Below are 20,934 nucleotides of genomic sequence, written 5' to 3' on the forward strand. Positions count from 1 at the left end.
CTTACAAGGTTAAGTCGGCTGAAGTCGGGGTCGCGTTAGAAAAAGCACACACACACCTTGCGCCCTGGAAAGAAGGTGAGGTTCGCTCCGCAGCGCTCGGTGGGGCTCCTGGCTCCGCCCCGCCCGCCTGGGGCAGCTCAGCCCAGCTCACCCCCTCCCCAGGAGGATGGAAGAGAAGGGGCTTCTAGCTGTCTAGGCAGGGGGAGGGGGAGGCGGCTGCTCCGGGTGCCAGGCTCACGGAGCGCAGGACTCCGCGGTGCGCCGACACCCCCTCCCCCAGCCGGCTGCCGCTTGCTCCCAGCCGCCGCCGGAAGCCAGCCCCGCCCCCTCACCTCCACCCTGGCTCTTCGCGAGCCCCCTCCTGTCTGCACAGCCAATGGCGAGCCAGGGATCCAGCAGAGCGACTCGCCAAACAGCCAACTGGGGAGGTCCACAGGGAGGTCAGCCACCGGGATAGGCCCGCTACCCGGGGACTCGGCCCGACTCGGCTCCTCTTTGTTAGCGCTGCCCCCATCTCTCCCGGCGCCCACCCCAAAGCCAGGAGTCAAGCATCCCGTAGCTGGGCCAGGTGAAGCTGCGCCCCTTCGCACCCCTTCTCCCTCTGCCCCTGCCCCCTCCCACTTTCGACCTGGGTACTAGGAGAACCCCCCTACCCACGCGATACCTCCCAGAGTGCCTCAGACTTCAACAGCAATTGCCACCTGGAGACACTCGACAGTAAAAAGATGCTCCCCAAGCCTCTCTGCCTCTAGTCTAATCAACTGCACTGCACTGTAACGGTGGACAGATTTAGGATTGCATATTAAATCAATTGCACACATCAATCCTCCCTGTCGGAAACTCCTGCTTCCCGTGACGCAGAAATTAAGGGGTGGGGGTGGAGGCATGTTGGGAAAGTATGTATCTAGAAGTTGGTGGGGTGGAGAAGGGAATACATGAAATCATTGGCCAAAAAAAAAAAAAAAAAGAACAACAACAAAAAACACACATAGTTGGCTCCAACCTGTTTCAGATACAAAACATCCAATATATTTAGCTGGATGTATCCAATCCAGTTAAATCCCAAGCAGGTTTCAGTACAACTAGGAAGCAAACACCTAATCCTTGTTCAATCATATACCTAATATTATGGGGAACATACTCTCAGCAACCACCAGGCTCAGAGTAACTGGCAGGTTGCACCAACACTTCAATCACCAATTGGAATAGAACTAACTGGAATAGAACACGCTAAACACTGTGGTATGTTTTCTTGGGGGTAGTGATAGAGCACTACATGGGGCTCATTTAAGAAAACTGGCCGGGCGCGGTGTGTCTCACCTGTAATCCCAGCACTTTGGGAGGCCAACGCGGGCAGATCACTTGACCCAGGTGTTCGAGACCAGCCTGGTCAACATGGTGAGACCCCCATCTCTACCACAATTTTAGACGTAGCTAGGCATGGTAACTCACGCTCTAGTCCCAGCTACTTGGCAGAACACAGTGAACAGAGACCATGCCACTGCACTCTGGCCCGAGTGAGAGTAAGACCCTAACTCAAAAAAAAAAAAAAAAAAAAAGAAAGAAAAAGGAAACGGGGTCAGGGAAGGCAAGCTATTACCTAGATTGTCATTTTTGTTCAGAGTTCTTGCAAACGCATGACATTAAATATCTACATCACACTCTACAACACTGCTTAATCGCCCCAAACACTACTATAATTTAAAACAAAACGAAACTTTAAGCAGTCTAGGCTACCTTGGAACTCAAAACATTTCATATATAACCACCTCTGTACTCCTGGAAGACGGAAAAGGAGCTGTATGACATGCCTGTTTTATTTTATTTATTTATTTTTGAGACGGAGTTTCACTCTGTTGCACAAACTAGAGTGCAGTGGCGAGATGCTGTGGTGTAATCTCGGCTCACTGCAACCTCTGCCTCCTAGGTTCAAGCAATTCTGCCTCAGCCTCCGAAGTAGCTGAAATTATAGGTGCTCACCACCACGTCCAGCTAATTTTTGTATTATTTTTTCTTTTTTTGAGACGGAGTCTCGCTCTGTTGCCCAGGCTGGAGTGCAGTGGTGGGATCTCGGCTCACTGCAAGCTCTGCCTCCCGGGTTCAGGCCATTCTCCTGCCTCAGTCTGGGACTACAGGCGCCTGCCACCACGCCCGGCTAATTTTTGTATTTTTAGTAGAGATGGGGTTTCTGCATTGGTGGCGGGCGGTCTCCATCTCGGCCTCGTCGATCCGCACCTCTCGGCCTCCCAAAGTGTTGGGATTACAGGCGTGAGCCACCCGGCGCTGGCTAATTTTTGTATTTTTAGTAGAGGCGGGGTTTCACCGTGGTGGCCAGGCTGGTCTGGGCACTCCGGCCTCGAGCTGATCCATCAGCCTCGGCCTCCCAAAGTGCTGGGATTACAGGGCAGAGCTAACATGCTAGGCTGATCCCTTTTTTTTTTTTTTTTTGAGACGGAGTCACCATCTATCCTGGGCTGGAGTGCAGTGGCGGATCTCCAGCTCACTGCAAGCTCCGCCTCCCGGGTTCATGCATTCTCCGGCCTCCAGCCTCCCGAGTAGCTGGGACTACAGAAGCCGCCTGGCCCGGCTAGTTTTGTATTTCTTAATAGAGAGGCGAGTTTCACCGTGTTAGCCAGGATGGTCTCGATCTCCTGACCTCGTGATCCACCCGTCTGACTCCCAAAGTGCTGGGATTACAGGCTTGAGCCACCCAGCCCGGCCTTTTTGAGGCAGGGTCTGGCTGTGCTCCCAGGCACGGGAGTGCAGTGGCGTTATCTCGGCTCACTGCAAGCTCCGCCTCCCGGGTTCATGCATTCTCGCCTCAGCCTCCCAAGTAGCTGAGGCTGGCTCCCTTCCTGCAGCGGCTTCGTTTTTTGTATTTTTAGTAGAGGCGGGGTTTCACCCATGTTAGCCAGGATAGTCACCGATCTCCTGACCTGCGTGATCCACCGCCTCGGCCTCCCAAAGAGATGCTGGGATTACAGGCTTGAGCCACAGCGCCCGACCTTTTAGGTTAAGAGTCTCACTCTGTTGCCCAGGTTGGAGTACAACGGCACAATCTTGGCTCACTGCAACCTCTGCCTCCCGGGCTCAAGCCATTCTCCTGCCTCAGCTTCCCGAGCAGCTGGGATTACAAGCACGAGCCACCGTGCCTGGCTAATTTTTGTATTTTTAGTAGAGATGGGGTTTCACCATGTTGCCCAGACTGGTCTCGAGACTCAGACCTCAGGTGATCCACCCGCCTCAGCCTCCCAAAGTGCTGGGATTACAAGCATGAGCCACCGCACCCAGCATCACATCTTTTTTAAGCACATATGAATATACATCTCTTGGTCCAACATAATATATAGATGTTAAACCAATCTGTCAACAGTAGTTATCATTGAGAGAGTAAGTATATAGTTAGGGAAAAGTGAAAAAGAGAATTTGTTTTATTGTATCTTTTTTTTTTTTTTTTTTTTTTTTTTTTTTTGAGACTGAGTCTGGCTCTGTAAGCCCAGGCTGGAGTGCGGTGGCGGATCTCAGCTCACTGCAAGCTCCCGCCTCCCGGGTTCAAGCCATTCTCTGCCTCAGCCCTCCCGAGTAGCTGGGACCACAGAAGCCCGGCCACTTAAGCCCGGCTAGTTTTTGTATTTTTTAGTAGAGGCGGGGTTTTCACCTTGTTAGCCAGGATGGTCTCGATCCTGACCTGGTGATCCATACGTCTCGGCCTCTAAAGTGCTGGGATTACAGGCTTGAGCCACCGCGCCCGGCCGTTTTATTGTATCTTTTAAACAATAAAAAAGCAGGCCAGGTGCAGTGGCTTGCACTTTGGGTGGCTGAGACAGGCAGATCTCAAGGTCAGGAGATTGAGATCAGCCTGGCAACAGTAAACCCGTCTCTTTAAAAGTACAAAATGGCTGGGAGTTGTCGAAGATGCACATCTGAAATCCCGGCTACCGAGGTGTTCTGAAACTGGGAGGCGCAGGTTGCAGTGAGTTGAGATCATGCCACTGCACTCCAGCCTGGGCAACAGAGCAAGACTCCGTCTCAAAAAAAAAAAAAAAAAAAAAAAAATTAAGGCACAGCATGGTGGCTGACACCTGTAATCCTAGCACTTTGGGATGCCGAATCGGGCAGCTCACTTGAGGTCAGGGGTTCAAAACCAGCCTTGCCAACATGTTGAAACCTCATCTCTACAAAAAATAAAAAATAAAAAATAAATAGCCCAGCATGGTAGCAGGGGCCTGTAATTCCAGCTACTCGGGAGACTGGGACAGGAAAATTGCTTGAACTCGGGAGGCAGAGATTACAGTGAGTCGAGATCACGCCAGTGCACTCCAGCCTGGGCAAGTGGAACTCCGTCTCAAAATATAAGTAAATAAAGAGCATTAATTTTGTCATTTTTACTACGTTAACTTAGTGAAATTACAGATTTTGTCATCTTTAAACTATGTTGAACATGTCTTACTTTTACAGTCAGTAAAAGATATTAAAACATGGCCGGGCGCGGTGGCTCAAGCCTGTAATCCCAGCACTCTGGGAGGCCGAGATGGGCGGATCACGAGGTCAGGAGATCGAGACCATCCTGGCTAACACAGTGAAACCCTGTCTCTACTAAAAAATACAAAAAACTAGCTGGGCGAGGTGGCGGGCGCCTGTAGCCCCAGCTACTCAGGGGGCTGAGGCAGGACAATGGCGTAAACCCGGGAGGCGGAACTTGCAGTGAGCTGAGATCCGGCCACTGCACTCCAGCCTGGGCAACAGAGCGAGACTCCGTCTCAAAAACAAACAAACAAAAAGATAGTAAAACATAAACACCTCTCAAAAATAGATGGGAGAGATCAATAGGCTAGACTAAAAACTAGTTTAGGTAACATCCCTCTAGACTGATCAGTTTGCACCTCATCATTTCTTGAGCACCCTATTTTGCAAATTTCCTAAACGGCATTTATAACAACCAAAAATACAATAAAATGTAACTTTGACACTTAATTTACTCCAATCAAAACGATACAGGTCCCAGAACAGAATAACAAACACACACAAAAACAATGACTGAACCCGAGAAGAGGGCAAACAGTCTTTAAAAGACAATTTCCTCATAAAGAACTGCTACGTGATATTTACAGAATTCAAACACCCATGACACAGAGCATAGAAACTTTAATAAAACTTTTATTGTTCATTGGACTTCAAGAGAACAGTAGGTCTGAGAAAAACACTGTAGTATTTTTTTTTTAAAGGGAATTCCTGGCATTATCACTTCAAAGTTAGCAAGGTGTAACAGTAGTTAAAGGCTTTTAACTGGCTGCACTTTCTGTTTCAGACACTAGAGGGGAGTATAAAAATCCAAATAAAATCTGGGATTTTGTTTTACTCATTAACTAACATCACCAAATACGCACTGTATTCCTGTATGCCTGAAATTCTATTAGACCCCAGAGACAAAAAGATGAATAAGATGTGGTCTTTTTTTTTTTTTTTTTTTTTTGAGGCGGAGTCTCGCTCTGTCGCCCAGGCTGGAGTGCAGTGGCCGGATCTCAGCTCACTGCAAGCTCCGCCTCCTGGGTTTACGCCATTCTCCTGCCTCAGCCTCCCGAGTACCTGGGACTACAGGCGCTCGCTACCGCGCCCGGCTAGTTTTTTGTATTTTTTAGTAGAGACGGGGTTTCACTGTGTTAGCCAGGATGGTCTCGATCTCTTGACCTCGTGATCCACCCGTCTCGGCCTCCCAAAGTGCTGGGATTACAGGCTTGAGCCACCGCGCCCGGCCCAAGGTGTGGTCTTTGTCTTTAAAGTACTTAGTTTAGTTAGGGAAGACGTGCCTGTTCAAAAAAATTAGTAATAAGGCCGGCGCAGTGGCTCACACCTGTAATCACAGCACTTCGGGAGGCCGAGCAGATGGATAAATTGAGGTCAGCAGTTCAAGACCAGCCTGGCCAACATTGTGAAACCCCATTGCTACTAAAAAATACAAAAATTAGCTGAGCGTGGTGGCAGGTGCCTGTAATCCCAGCTACTCAGGAGGCTGAGGCAGGAGAATCACTTGAACCTGGGAGATGGAGGTTGCAGCAAGCCGAAATCGTGTCATTGCACTCTAGCCTGGGCGACGAGAGTGAAACTCTGTTTCAAAAAATAATAATGGCTGGGCCCGATGGCTCATGCCTGTAATCCTAGCACTTCTGGAGGCTAAGGCAGGCAGATCACCTGAGGTCAGGAGTTCAAGACCTTCCTGGCCAACATGGCAAAACCCCGTCTCTACCAAAAATACAAAAATTAGCTGGGCGTGGCAGCGCATGCCTGTAATCCCAGATACTCAGGAGGATGAGATAGGAGAATCGCTTGAACCTGGGAGACAGATTGCAGTAAGCCAATTATCGCGCCACTGAACTCCAGCCTGGGCAACAGAGTAAGACTCTTGTCTCAAAAAAAAAAATTAATAATAATAATAATAAGGCCAGGCGCAGAGGCTCATGCCTATAATCCCAATACTTTGGGAGGCTGAGGCTGGACTACCTGAGGTCAGGAGTTCGAGACGAGCCAGGTCAACATGGTGAAACCCTGCCTCTACTAAAAATACAAAAAATTTGCTGGCTATGTTGGTCGCCTATAATCCCAGCTACTCGGGGGGCTGAGGCAGGAGAATCACTTGAACCCAGGAGGCAGAGTTTGCAGTGAGCCGAGATTGTGCCATTGCACTCTGGCTTGGGTAACAAGAGTGAAATTCCATCTCAAAAAATAATAATTATTATTATTATAATAGGCAAACTACAACAGAGAATACAGAGTAGAGAATCAAACCCAAGATTTTGGGAGACTATGGATATGGGACAGGACAGAAAGAGAATCATTCCTGGAAGAGAGAAGAAAAACATGTGCCTATATATAATAATTCACACTAGACAAACCAGCCTATCCGAATTGGCTTTTTCTCCTAATAACATTTCTGGCCTTAATGTAAATGGAAATAACCTATATCTAGATGGTATCTTTAAACTTCTATCTGTAAAAAGTAGAAGCATTATCTGGTGAGAAAGATTTGCTAAAATAACTAGTTGGTTAGGCTTCAAAATCTATTGTATGCAGTTTAAAAGGCATGAAGGTGGGGTGTAGGGGGTGGTTTATACTTCCAGCTACATGGGAGGCAGAGGTGGGAGGATCATTTGAGCCCAGGAGTAAAGAGTTCGAGGTTATAGTGAGCTATGTTCGTGCCACAGCACTCCAAGCCTGAGTGACAGAGTAAGATCCTGTCTTTAAAAAAATAAAAAGACTCTACAGGAATGACTGATAAACCAGAATTAAAGCTCAAAGTCACCACAAGAGTGCCAGAGGGAAACACTTGTATGGTTTATTTTTCCCGAATCTTCAAAATGACTGCTCCATCATTTGTTATGGTTTAGGATGTTTGGGTTGTATGTTCTGGGAGTAGAGAGCTGGAAAGAAGGGGTTAGTTGTTAATTTTTCATACTGATGGGGTAGCACATGGTAGAAAAAGTAAAAAGCCAAAATCCTGAAAAAGTTTCACACACATAGACAAAATGAGACAGCAAACTTGTGAATCGAGCATGATTTGGCATCTTTAAATGCACAGCCAATTCCCTTCTAGTGCCAAAGCCAATGGCTTCTCCCGTAGATAAAATGGCACAGTTCCTGAAAAAGCCCTGGACGCTGTTTCCCCACAATCCTATAATCTGTCAGAAGACAGAAAACAAAAAGAAGGCTGTGCAAGCCAGAAAAAGCAAATTATAACCAACACAGAGCCAACACTTTACTTCAGACAGAAGGAGCTTTTATATGCATCTTTGGAAAGGGAGAGACAAAAGAAGCTTACCATTGCTCAAATAATCAAGGCAAACAATAAAACAATTTAACCAAACACCATCTTGGATTAGCATTTAATGCAATAGCCTCCCTTCTCACTTCTTATTCATAGCCTTAAACAATACTTACATCATATAAAGAAAGAGTTGAATGCCACAATATACAAGGAACTTTAATAAGTAAATAAGAGGAAGACAGATAACCAAAGGGGAAAATATTCAAAGAATATGAGCTAGTAAATCACAGCAGAAATACACAGTCAAAAATTATACATATTCCATATTGTTAGGTAGTGGTGGAAAGAGCCTTCTCCATACAGTCCTAAAGGCATTTTGTCTTGATAGTACTGCCAGCTGCAAACTTCCAGAGAAACTTGGGCTATTTTGAATGAAAAAAAAAATGATAAAGATGTAAAGCATAAGTAATAAAAATATTCAGTTTTATGAAATACCTAATCTAGGAAGGAAACTATTCAATACAATGGATACAGGTAAGCTACAAATTAAATCCAAGAAAACTAAAATATGAATATAAAATGAACCTGTGCCTATGAATGTAAAACAGCTGAAGCCAATCCCTAAGCCTAGAATGAACAAGCCAATGATGAAAGCAAATAACAGGGAGTCTTAATACAACCACAGAAATAAAACGTCTCTAAGAAAATAAACTTAGTCGACTGTCTTTGCTGTGAAAGCATGTCATTCAAGGACCCTTTTAGCAGTCACCAAATGCAAATGCAAAAGAAAAGCAGATAATGCCTGGGTCCAGCAAAAACAAGTACAATCTTCCCATCAAAGAGGAAAAGAAACCTAAGTCTTTCACTTGTCCTTGATACAAAAAGGTAATGGATTGTGAAAGAACCCAAATTCCAGAAAAAAAGATTCCATTCCAACCTGCATAAAGCTAAAAAAAATTCATGTTACTTTGTTCTAAAATTAGCAACACACAGGTCCCTATACTGAAAACAATATATATGATCCCAGCTGAGGTGTCAGGGTAAAGTTCCCAGCAGTCAGCAGACTATCCCATAACCATTTCAGTTTTCCTTACCAGCTTTTAGACCACATCCCAATTTTCCTCTATTGTTAATGTCACTTAAAAGGCTGAGAAAAATTTAGTCCAACAGATTCAAATTTCAATGTACTTCCTAAGTACATTATAGGTAATGATGCCACTGATTCTATATTTAGACTCTGGTATGGAACAAGGAGTGTTAGTTTTGTCTAAAACGGCACCATGTCACTCTTCAAAGTCTAACTGCAATAATCACCTAATCCTGCATTAAAATGTGTTTACAGTGTTACCTATAGCAAGTTAAAATGTTTTTTCAGTGATTTTTTGTGTGTGAGTGTTTCTACTGATTGGCTGTGATGCTATAAATACAGACACAATAAGTCACTCCCATCAGTCCTTTAAACATTCAGCACTGTAACTACCATAAGGTGGAATTCATTCCTCACCTGAACCAAAAAGCAAAGATGGTAAAACTTTTCTTTCTTTTTTTTTTTTTTTTGAGGCGGAATCTTGCTCTGTCATCTAGGGCTGGAGTGCAGTGGCACGATCTCGGCTCACTGCAAGCTCCGCCTCCCGGGTTCAAGTGATTCTCCTGCCTCAGCCTCCAGAGAAGCTGGGACTACAGGCGCCCACCACCATGCCCGGCTAATTTTTTTGTATTTTTAGTAGAGACAGGGTTTCACTGTGTATTAGCCAGGATGGTCTCGATCTCCTGACCTCGGGATCTGCCTGCCTCGGCCTCCCAAAGTGCTGGGATTACAGGCGTGAGCCACCGCGCCCAGCCAAAGATGGTAAAACTTTTTTTTTGAGACGAAGTCTCACTCTGTCACCCAGGCTGGAGTGCCGTGGCATGATCTCCGCTAACTGCAACCTCTGCCTCCCGGGTTCAAGTAATTCTCGTGCCTCAGCCTCCCTAGTAGCTGGGATTACAGGCACCTACCACCACACCCGGCTAATTTTTTTATTTTTATTTTTAGTAGAGATGGGTTTTCACCATGTCAGCCAGGCTTATTTCAAACTCCTGATGACCTCAAATGATCCACCTGCCGCGGCCTCCCAAAGTGCTGGGATTACAGGCATGAGCCACTGTGCCCAGCCTGGTAAAACTCTTTTTTTTTTTTTTTTTTTTTTTTTGAGACGGACTCGCGATTCTTCTGACTCAGTCTCCCAAGTAGCTGGGACTACAGGCACGCACCACCATGCCCAGCTTATTTTTGTATTTTTAGTACAGACAGGGTTTCGCCATACTGGCCAGGATGGTCTCGAACTCTTGACCTCGTGATCTACCCACCTTGGCCTCCCAAAGTGCTGGGATTACAGGTTTGAGCCACTGTGCCTGGCCAAAACTCTAATAATATGCACATTCTAAAGTGATATAATAGTATTTATAAAAATATATTGCCTCCTCAAAAGGAACTTAAGGCCTCCAATAGACAGCAAGTTGCTTATTTTCACAACATCCCAATAAAGAACTATTATTTAGCATTTATATCACACTAACTTGCAAAAGTGTTTTACAATTATTTTCATTGGTAGTCATGCATCACAACCACCCAATGAGCCAAAATGGTCCTGTTATCCTCATTTGACAGCTGAGAAAACTGATGTACTTTAAGATCAAGGTCAAGTCAGTCTGCTTTTCTTATAGACCAAGGGTCTAACCCTTATAAAAAGTCTCATTCGCTCATCAGTTACCTGTATTGCTCATAAAAGTAGTTAAAGCAGGTTTTTGGAAATTGGAGTCCATCTAAAATAATCATACAGGGCTGGGTGAGAGGTGGCTCATGCCTGTAATCCCAGCACTTTGGGAGGGCGAGGCAGGTAGATCACAGGAGGTCAGGAGTTTGAGATCAGCCTGGCCTACATGGTGAAACCCCATTTCTACTAAAAATACAAAAATTAGCTGGGTGTGGTGGCGCATGCCCATAATCCCAGCTACTCAGGAGGCTGAGGCAGGAGAATCGCTTGAACCTGGGGGGTGGAGGCTGCATGAGCCGAGATCGCACCATTGCACTCCAGCCTGGGCGATAGAACAAGACTCTGTCTCAAAATAAATAAATAAATAAAATAAAATAATGGTACAAAAACACTGAAAGATACTACTTCAACACAAATACATAGTCAGGCTGGGCGCAGTGGCTCACGCCTGTAATCCCAGCACTCTGGGAGGCCAAGGCGGGCAGATCACTTGAGGTCAGGAGTTTGAGATAGCCTGGCCAAACCCTGTCTCTACTAAAAATATTTTTTAAAAAGGCCGGGCAGCACAGAGGCTCATGCCTGTAATCCCAGCACTTTGGGAGGCTGAGGCAGGTGGATCACCTGAGGTCAGAAGTTCAAGACTAGCCTGGCCAACATGGTGAAACCCCGTCTCTACTAAAAATACAAAAATTAAGCCGGATGCGGTGGCGTATACCTGTAATCCCAGCACTTTGGGAGGCTGAAGCAGAAGAATTGCTTGAACCCAAGGGCGGAGGTTGGAATGAGCCAAGATTGCACCATTGCACTCCAGCCTGGGCAACAAGAACAAAACTCCAACTCAAAAAAAAAAAAACCAAAATTAGCTGGGCATGGTGGCAGGCGCCTATAATCCCAGCTACTTGGGAGACTGAAGCAGAAAGAACTGCTTAAAACCCAGGAGGCAGAGGGTGCACTGAACTGAGATCACGCCACTGCACTGCAGCCTGGGCGACAGAGCAAGAGTCCGTCTAAATATATATATATTATATATATATATGAAAATAAAATTAGCCAGGCGTGGTTCCAGGCGCAGGTAGTCCCAGCTACTCAGGAGGCTGAGGCAGGAGAATCACTTGAACTTGGGGCAGAGGTTGCAGTGAGCCGAGATCGCGCCATTGCACTCCAGCCTGGGCAAGAGACCGAGACTCCATCTTGCGGGGTGGGGGCGGGGGGCGGGAAGCCACATATTCAACTGGAATACAAACAGGTAAGTACTTAGTTACAATGACACAGGAAGTTTTCAAAGAAACTGGATACCAAAACCTGTTACCAAAAAAAACCAAAAAAAAATGATCAAATGTTTCATCATCTTACTTTTCCCCTTCAGTCAACTACAATTAGACTTCTATTTCCACCACTCCAATGAACGGGTCTACTGGAAGTCACCAATAATCCCTAGGTCCCTAGCTTGTCAAATCCTGTGAGTACTTCTCTGTTACGTGACCTCTATATAGCATTCAACAGAGCTCACCACTCCGTGTTTTTTGTTTTTTGTTTTTTTTGAGACAGTGTCTAGCTCTGTCACCTGGAGTGCAGCAGCACAATCACTGCTTACTGCAGCCTCAACCTCCCAGACTCAAGTAATTCTCCCACCTCAGCCTCCTGAATAGCTGGGACTACCACAGGCATGTGCCACCAGACAGCTAATTTTCTATTTTTTGTAGACACGGGGTCTTACTATGTTACCCAGGCTGACCACTCCCTTCTTGAAACACTTCTTTACTTGCCTTCTATAGCATCACTTTCTGGGTTTTCCACCTACCTCACTAGCTAGTGCTTCTCTTTCAAATTGCTCTTCTCTAGCCACAAACCATCCGTAGATGACCTCCTGATTAAATTCCATGACTTCAAATTCTATCTATTTCAGCTCAGAATTCTCCTAGGAATGCCAGGCATTTCTATCCAACTGCCTATCTAATTTCTCCATTTGGATACCTAATAAGTATCTCAAACCTGGCAGGACCAAAAGATAATTTTTTTTTTTTTTTTGACAGAGTCTCGCTCTGTCACCTAGGCTGGAGTGCAGTGGCACAATCTCGGCTCACTGCAAGCTCTGCCTCCCAGGTTCATGCCATTCTCCTGCCTCAGCCTCCCGAGTAGCTGGGACTACAGGTGCCCGCCACCATGCCCGGCTAATTTTTTTGTATTTTTAGTAGAGACGGGGTTTCACCGAGTTAGCCAGGATGGTCTCAATCTCCTGACCTCACCATCCACCCGCCTCGGCTTCCCAAAGTGCTGGGATTACAGGCATGAGCCACCGTGCCGGCCGACAATTTTTTTTTTTTTATTTTAGACAAGTTATCACTCTGTTGCCAGGGCTGAAGTGTAGTGGCACAATCACAGCTCACTGCAACCTCCACCCCCTGGGCTCAAGCCATCCTCCCACCTCAGCCCCTCAAGTAGCTGGGACCACAGGCATGTACCACCACACATGGCTAACTTTCTTATTTTTTGTAGACACGGGTTCTCTCTATCTTACCCAGGCTGGTCTGAAACTCCTGGGCTCAGGCGATCCTCTTGTCTCAGCCCCCAAAGTGCTGGGTTACAGGCATGAGCCACCACTGTCCAAGAATTCTAGACAATTATATTCTACTAGGCTTACTCATCTCAATTAACAGCATCAACCATTTACTTCCCTGGTTGCTCCAGTCAATAATCTAGAAGTTATCCATGATTCCTTATTACCTGTAACAATCCCAAAGCAAGCCCTGTCAACTTCACTTCCAAAAGACATGCCAAATCTGTCCACCTTTCCACAGCTTTTATACCATCACCCCAGTCCAAGTTACCATAAAGTCTCATGTGATTCGTGCAAAGAGCCTTGTTACTGGTCTCCTTGCTTCCTTCTACAATCCATTTATTTTTGGAGATGGAGTTTCGCTCTTGTTGCCCAGGCTAGATTGCAATGGTGTGATCTCGGCTCACCGCAAACCGGGTTCAAGCAATTCTCCTGCCTCAGTCTCCTGAGTAGCTGGGATTACAGGCATGCGCCACCATGCCCAGCTAATTTTCTATTTTTAGTAGAGATGGGGTTTCCCCATGTTGGTCAGGCTGGTCTCGAACTCCCAACCTCAAGTGATCCACCCACCTTGGCCTCCCAAAGTGCTGGGATTACAGGCGTGAGCCACCGCGCCCACAACACAATCCATTTCTTTTTTTTTTTTTTTTTTTTGAGACGGAGTCTCGCTCTGTCTCCCAAGCTGGAGTGCAGTGGCCGGATCTCAGCTCACTGCAAGCTCTGCCTCCCGGGTTCACGCCATTCTCCTGCCTCAGCCTCCCAAGTAGCTGGGACTACAGGCACCCGCTACCTCGCCCAGCTAGTTTTTTGTATTTTTTAGTAGAGACAGGGTTTCACCATGTTCGCCAGGATGGTCTCGATCTCCTGACCTCGTGATCCGCCCGTCTCGGCCTCCCAAAGTGCTGGGATTACAGGCTTGAGCCACCGCGCCCGGCCACTACAATCCATTTCTAACACAGCAACTGATCATTCTTTCTAGTCACAAATCAAGTCATATCATACTCATACTTAAAAACTCCAAAGGAGGCTGGGTGCAGTGGTTCACGCCTGAAATCCCAGCACTTTGGGAGGCCAAGGCAGGTGAATTGCCTGAGCTTAGGAATTTGAGACCAGACTGGGCAACATGGTGAAATCTGATCTCTACCAAAAATACAAAAAAATTAGCCAGACGTAGAGGCGTGCACCTATGGTCCCAGCTACTTGAGAGGCTGAGGGGGGAGGATCCTTTAGCCTGGTGGAGGTTACAGTGAGCCAAGATTGCGCCACTGCACTCCAACCTAGGTGACAGAGTGAGACCCCATCTAAAAAAAAAAAAAAAAAAAAACACTCCAAAGGAAACGAAACACCTTACCCTAGCTTCCAAATCTCACTGTCATGTAGCCTCTACCTTTCTCATCTCTGGTCATTCTCTCCTTCATTCACCGTATTCAAACAATACTGGCCTGATTTCTGTTCCTCCAACATACCAAGTTCATTCCTCCTTAGGTGCTCTGCACTTTAATGTTTGATCTGCTGATCTTCATATACTCCTAGATCTTAAATGCCATATCCTCAGAGAGATAGTCTCCCAATCTAAAGTAGCTATTCATTTCATATTATCACATCCTCTATTTTTCTTTATAGTATTTATCATTAACTGATTTTTATTTTGTTTTATTTTTGAGATGGAGTCTCGCTCTATCTCGCAGGCTGTACAGTGGCACGATCTTGGCTCACTGCAACCTCTGCCTCCCGGGTTCAAGCAATTCTCCTGCCTCAGCCTCCCAAGTAACTGGGATTACAGGCATCCACCACCATGCCCAGCTAATTTTTGTATAAAAGTAGAGATGGGGTTTCGTCATGTTGGCCAGGTTGGTCTTGAACTCCTGGCCTCAAGTGATCCACCCACCTAGGCCTCCCAAAGTGCTGGGATTACCATGCCCGGCCATTAACTGACTTTTTTATTGTTTTTTTGAGACTGAGTCTTGCTCTGTAGCCCAGGCTGGAGTGCAGTGGCACGATCTTGGCTCCCTGTAACCTCTGCGTGCTGGTTCCAGCGATTATCCTGCCTCAGCCTCCTGAATAGCTGGGACTGCAGGCTCATGCCACCACACCCAGCTAATTTTTGGTATTTTTAGTAGAGACAGGGTTTCACCATGTTGGCCAAGCTGGTCTTGAACTCCAGACCTCAAGTGATCTGCCTGCCTCGGCCTCCCAAAGTGCTGGGTTTACAAGCATAAGCCACCCAATGCCCGGCCATTAACTGATTTTTAAGAAGCTGTCTGTTGCTGGACACGGTGGCTCACGCCTGTAATTCCAGCACTTTAGGAGGCTGAGGCCGGTGGATCACTGGAGGTCAGGAGTTCGTGACAAGCCTGACCAACATGGTGAAACCCCGTCTCTACTAAATACAAAAAAAACAGCTGGGCATGGTGGTGCATGCCTGTAATCTGAGTTGCTTGGGAGGCTGAGACAGGAGAATTGCTCATACCTGGAAGGCGGAGGTTGTGGTTGTGGTGAGCCGAGATCGCACCATTGCACTCCACCCTGGGCAACAAGAGCGGAACTCCGTCTCAAAACACAAAAACAAAAAAAAGCTGTTTGTTGTCTGTTTGCCCTCACTGGAATGTATGCTCCATAACAGCAGGGACTTTGTCTATCTTGTTTTGTGTACCACCAATGCTGAAAACACAGTAGAAACTCAATATATTTGGCAGGCTTAGTTGTCAGGTGCTGACATTAAAAAGGTAAAAAAGGGCCAGGCACTCACACTTGTAATCCCAGCACTTTGGGAGGCTGAGGTGGGAGGGTCACTTGAAGCCAGGAGCTTGAGACCAGCATGGGCAATATAGCGAGACCTTGTCTTGGCCAAAAAAATTTTTTTTTCATTAGCCAGGCACAGTGGCTTGTGTCTACTCTCCTAGCTACTTGGGAGGCTGACACAAGAGGATCATTTAGGCCCAGGAATTTGAGGTTGCAGTGAGCTATAACAGCACCACTATACTCTAGCCTGGTGGAGAATTAAACTCTGTCTCAAAAAAGAAAAAAAAACAGTCCGGACAACATATTGAGACCCCATCTCCACAAAATATTTTTAAAATTAGCTGGCACACTGGCTTGCATCTGTAGTCCTAGCTACTTGGGAGGCTGAGGCAGGAGGATTGCTTGAGCCCAAGAGTTTAGAAGCTGCAGTGAGTTATGACAATGCCATGGCACTCCAAGCCTGGGAACACAGTGAGATCCTGTCTATTAAAAAAAAAAAGTGAAAAAGGCATAACCCCTACCTACAAAAAGCTCACAATCCAGATGAGGAAACAGAATGGCAATTAAATAATAAATGTAAGGAACATGCATTCTGTTTTATAGAATGAGATGTTGCCCTTTAAACAACGTAAAAAACAATAATAAAGGTAATGTTAGCAGGATAGTAAAATGTCAGAGTAGCCCATCAGCAAGAGTGATTAATAGTGCCTTGGGAACGGGGAAGACTTCACAGAAGAAATTAACTATGAGCTAAATCCTAAAGCTTAATTAGGAGAGTCTTGGTTATGTTTGTTCAGATAATTGGTTATGTTTGTCTATTTTGGAAGAAATGTCCTTGGAAGAAAATAGCTTGAGCAAAAATATAATAAAGTGAGGCAGGATGATGGAATCAAGCATCTGCTATGTATCAGGCACCAGGGCCTTAAAGGGAAAGGGCATAAGTAATCTTACAGCTTAGGAAGATCACTCTTGTGGCAGTGTGGTGGACAGACTAGAGAGAGGTGATAAGCCTCGAGACATGCAGATTAGTTAGGAGGCTACTGTAACTGTCGAAATATGAAATAAAAAAGGTCTCATCCAAGAATTTGGCAATATGTTACAAACGAAAAAATGCAGATTTAGGAGACCTTCGATGTTAAAATCAGAACTGGGACCAATCAGATATGTCGGATAAAGGGTAAGGAGAAATCAAGGTCAAATTCAAATTTTTTTTTTTATTTTTGAGAAGGAGTTTCACTCTTGTTGCCCAGGCTGGAGTGCAATGGTGTGATCTCAGCTCACGGCAACCTCTTGGGTTCAAGTGATTCTCCTGCCTCAGCCTCCCGAGTAGCTGGGTGAGGGTGAGAGGGAAACCTTGTCTCAAAAAAACAAAGTGAGCTGGGCACAGAGGTTCACACCTGTAATCCCAGCACTTTGGGAGGCTGAGGTGACCAGCACTTGATCCCAGGAGTCCAAGACCAGCCTGGGCAACATGGCAAAACCCCATCTCAAAAAAAAAATATACCCACAAAAAATTAGCCAGGCATGGTGGCGCGCCATCTGTAGTGCCGGGGACTCAAGAGGCTTAGGTGGGAGGATCGCTTGAGCCCGGAGGCACAGGTTGCAGTGAATTGTGATTGTGCCACTGAACTCCAGCCTGAGCTACAGAGAAGACTCTGTCTCAAAAACAAAACAAAACAAAACAGAACAAAACAAAAAACCCACAACTGCATTTCTAAGTAAAATAAATTCAAAAGGATTTAAATTTTCTAGACTTTTCACTTTTAATTATGTAAAACATATTAAAAAAGAAAATTAAGCTAAAAATTCAAATGTATTTAGAGAATTACATTTCTGGAATTAGTCTTTAAAGCCTCTCTTCTCCGCCCCAGACAAAAAAAACACACTCTTTTAGTGTTCAGTTCTAAGAGTTATCATAAATGCATAGTCGTGTAACCACAACCACAATCAAAACATGGAACAGTCATGTCACCCCCCAAAAATTTCCTCATACTACCTCTTTGCAGTCAAACTCTCTACTTTGTTTTTTTTTTTTTTTTTGAGACAGTCTCGCTCTGTCACCAGGCTGGAGTGCAGCGTGGTGCCATCTCGGCTCATGGCAACCTCTGACTCCCAGGTTCAAGCGATTGTCCTGCCCCAGCGTTCCGAGTAGCTAGGACTACAGGTGCGCGCCACCATGCCCAGCTAATTTTTGCATTTTTAGTAGAGATGGGGTTTAATTACACTGGCCAGTCTGGTCTTGAACTCCTGACCTCGTGATCTGCCCGCCTCGGCCTCCCAAAGCGCTGGATTACAGGCGTGAGCCACTGCACTTGGCCACTCTCTCTCTACAGTTTTTTTTGTTTTTTTTTTTTTTTTTGAGATGGAGTTTCACTCTTGTTGCCTAGGCTGGAGTGCGATGGTGCCATCTTGGCTCACCGCAACCTCCGCCTCCCGGGTTCAAGCAATTCTCCTGCTTCAGCCTTCCTGAGTAGCTAGGATTACAGGCAAGCGCCACCACACCCGGCTAATTTTGTATTTTTAATAGAGATGGAGTTTCTCCATGTTGGTCTGGCTGGTCGCAAACTCCCGACTTCAGGTGATCTGCCCCAACTTGGCCTCCCAAAGTGCTGGGATTACAGGCATGAACCACTGCACCTGGCTCACTCTCTCTCTACTCTTATTCCCAGGCAATCACTGATCTGTTCCCCACTGTCCTTATAGTTTTGAGTTTTCCCCAGAACATCATACAAATGCAGTCATACAGACTACAGCCTTTTGAGTTTTGTTTCTTTCATTGAACATAATACCAATGAATTTCATTCACGTTACTGCATATGTGACTACTTCCTTTTTATTGCTGAAGAGTATTCCATTGTGTAGATATATCACAGTTTATCCATTCCCCAGCTAAGAGTCATTCAGATTCTTTCCAGTTTGTGGTGACTATAAATAAAGCTGCTGTAAACAGTCACAGACAAGTTTTTTTGTGAACACAGATTTTTATTTCACTTGAATAAATACTTAGGTCATATTTATTTATTTATTTAGGAGACACAGTCTCACTCTGTCTCCCTGGCTAGAGTGCAGTGGCGCAATTTCAGCTCACTGCAACCTCCACCTCCCAGGTTCACGCGATTCTCCTGCCTCAGTCCCCGAGTAGCTGGGACTACAGGCACATGCCACCACACTGAGTTAACTTTTGTTTTTTTTGTTTTTTTTTTTCTGTCAAGACAGAGTTTTGCCATGTTGCCCTGGCTGATCTCAAACTCTTGGGATCCAGTGATCTGCCTGCCTTGGCATCCTAAAGTGTTGGGATTAAAGCATAAGCCACTGGGTCCAGCCCATTTTTTTAATGGCGTTGTTTGCTTTCTTCTCGCTGAGTTTTGAGCTCTTTATACTTTTTTTTTTTTTTTTTTTTTGAGATGGAGTCTAGCTCCATCACCCAGGCTGGAGTGCAGTGGCACGATCTTGGCTCACTGCAACCTCTGCCTCCCAGATTCAAGTAATTCTCCTGCCTCAGCCTCCCAAGTAGCTGGGATTACAGGGATGTGCCACCACGCCTGGCTAATTCTTTTTGTATTTTTAGTAGAGACGGGGTTTCACCATATTGGCCAGGCTAGTCTCGAACTCCTGACCTTGTGATTCACCTGCCTCGCCCTCCCAAAGTGCTGGGATTACAGGCACGAGCCCCCGTGCCCGCACTTTTTTTTTGAGAGCGTGTCTTGCTGTTGCCCAGGCTGCAGAGCAGTGGTGTGATCTCGGCTCACTGCAACCTCCACCTCCCAGGTTCAAGAGATTCTCCTGCCTCAGCCTCCCAAGTAGCTGGGACTATAGGCGCAAGCCACCATGCCTGGCTAATTTTTTGTATTTTTAGTAGAGATGAGGTTTCAATGTGTTAGCCAGGATGGTCTCGATCTCCTGACCTCGTAATCCACCCACCTTCGCCTCCCAAAGTGCTGGGATTACAGGTGTAAGTCACTTCGTCCAACCTCTTTATACATTTCTAATATGACCTGCATGTCTGATTTATAATTGGCAAACATTTCTCCCAGTGTGTTGCTTATATTTTCATCTACTTGATAGTCTACTGCAAAGCAAAAGTTTTTAATTTTGATGAAATCCAATGTATCAACTTTTTATTTTATGGATCTTGCTTTTGGTGACATATCTGAGAACTCTTTGCCTAACTCAATGTAATAAGGATTACCTGTTATCTTCTTTTAAATCTCTTATAGTTTAGGCCGGGCATGGTGGCTAACACCTGTAGTCCCAGCACTGTGGAAGGCTGAGGTAAGCAGATAGCTTGAGTCCAGGAGTTTGAGACCAGTCTGGGCAACATGGCAAAACCCCACCTTTATTTAAAAAAAAAAAAAAAAAAAAAAAATATTAAAATTAAAACAAAATAATAAAAAAATTTATAATTTTACAAATTACATTTAGGTGTAATTGTTGAGATGACTATTCTTTCTCCACTGAACTGCCCTTGCACCTTGGTCAAATATGAATAGCCATATTTAATAGTGTGAATCTGTTGTTTTTGTTTTTTTTTTCCTTGAGACGGAATCTTGCTCTGTTGCCCAGGCTGGAGTGCAGTGGCGCGGTCTCAGCTCACTGCAACCTCCGCCTCCCAGGTTTACGCCAGCCTCCCGAGTAGCTGGGACTACAGGCACCTGCCACCACGCCCGGCTAATTTTTTGTATTTTAAGTAGAGACGGGGTTTCACCGTGTTAGCCAGGATGGTCTCGATCTCCTGACCTCATGATCCAACCACCTCGGCCTCCCAAAGTGCTGGGATTACAAGCATGAGCCACCGTGCCCAGCCTGTTTCTTTTTTTTCTTTTCTTTTTTTTTTTTTTTGAGATGGAGTCTCGCTCTGTCACCTAGGCTGGAGTGTAGTGGAATGATCTCAGCCACTGCAACCTCTGCCTCCTGGGTTCAAGTGATTCTCCTGCCTCAGCCTCCTGAGTAACTGGGACTACAGGTGCGTACCAGCACGCCCCACTTATTTTTGTATTTTTAGTAGAGATGGGTTTTCACTATGTTGGCCAAGCTGGTCTCAAACTCCTGACCTCAAGTGATCCCCCACCTCGACCTCCCAAAGTCCTGGGATTACAGGCATAAGCCACCATGCCCAGCCT

General features: G+C 45.8%; 1 protein-coding gene across 10 annotated transcripts in view; it reads right to left on the minus strand.

Annotated features, from left to right (window-relative positions):
- The window catches only part of FAM222B (family with sequence similarity 222 member B), a 111,065-nt gene that overhangs the window by 63,781 nt on the left and 26,350 nt on the right, over positions 1–20,934 (minus strand). Inside the window, exon 1 of one of the 10 annotated variants that reach the window (XM_021928868.2) lies at positions 57–317. The exons of 6 other annotated variants lie outside the window; for them this stretch is intronic. The gene's annotated coding sequence lies outside the window, so the exon portion shown is untranslated. Of the gene's footprint in view, positions 1–5; positions 318–20,934 lie in introns of those variants that run through there. 3 more of the 10 variants (XM_021928870.2, XM_031657446.1, XM_031657445.1) reach the window with 3 other exon arrangements.

This window comes from Papio anubis, chromosome 17, assembly GCF_008728515.1.
Source record: "Papio anubis isolate 15944 chromosome 17, Panubis1.0, whole genome shotgun sequence".
Classification (NCBI taxonomy): Eukaryota; Metazoa; Chordata; class Mammalia; order Primates; family Cercopithecidae; genus Papio; species Papio anubis.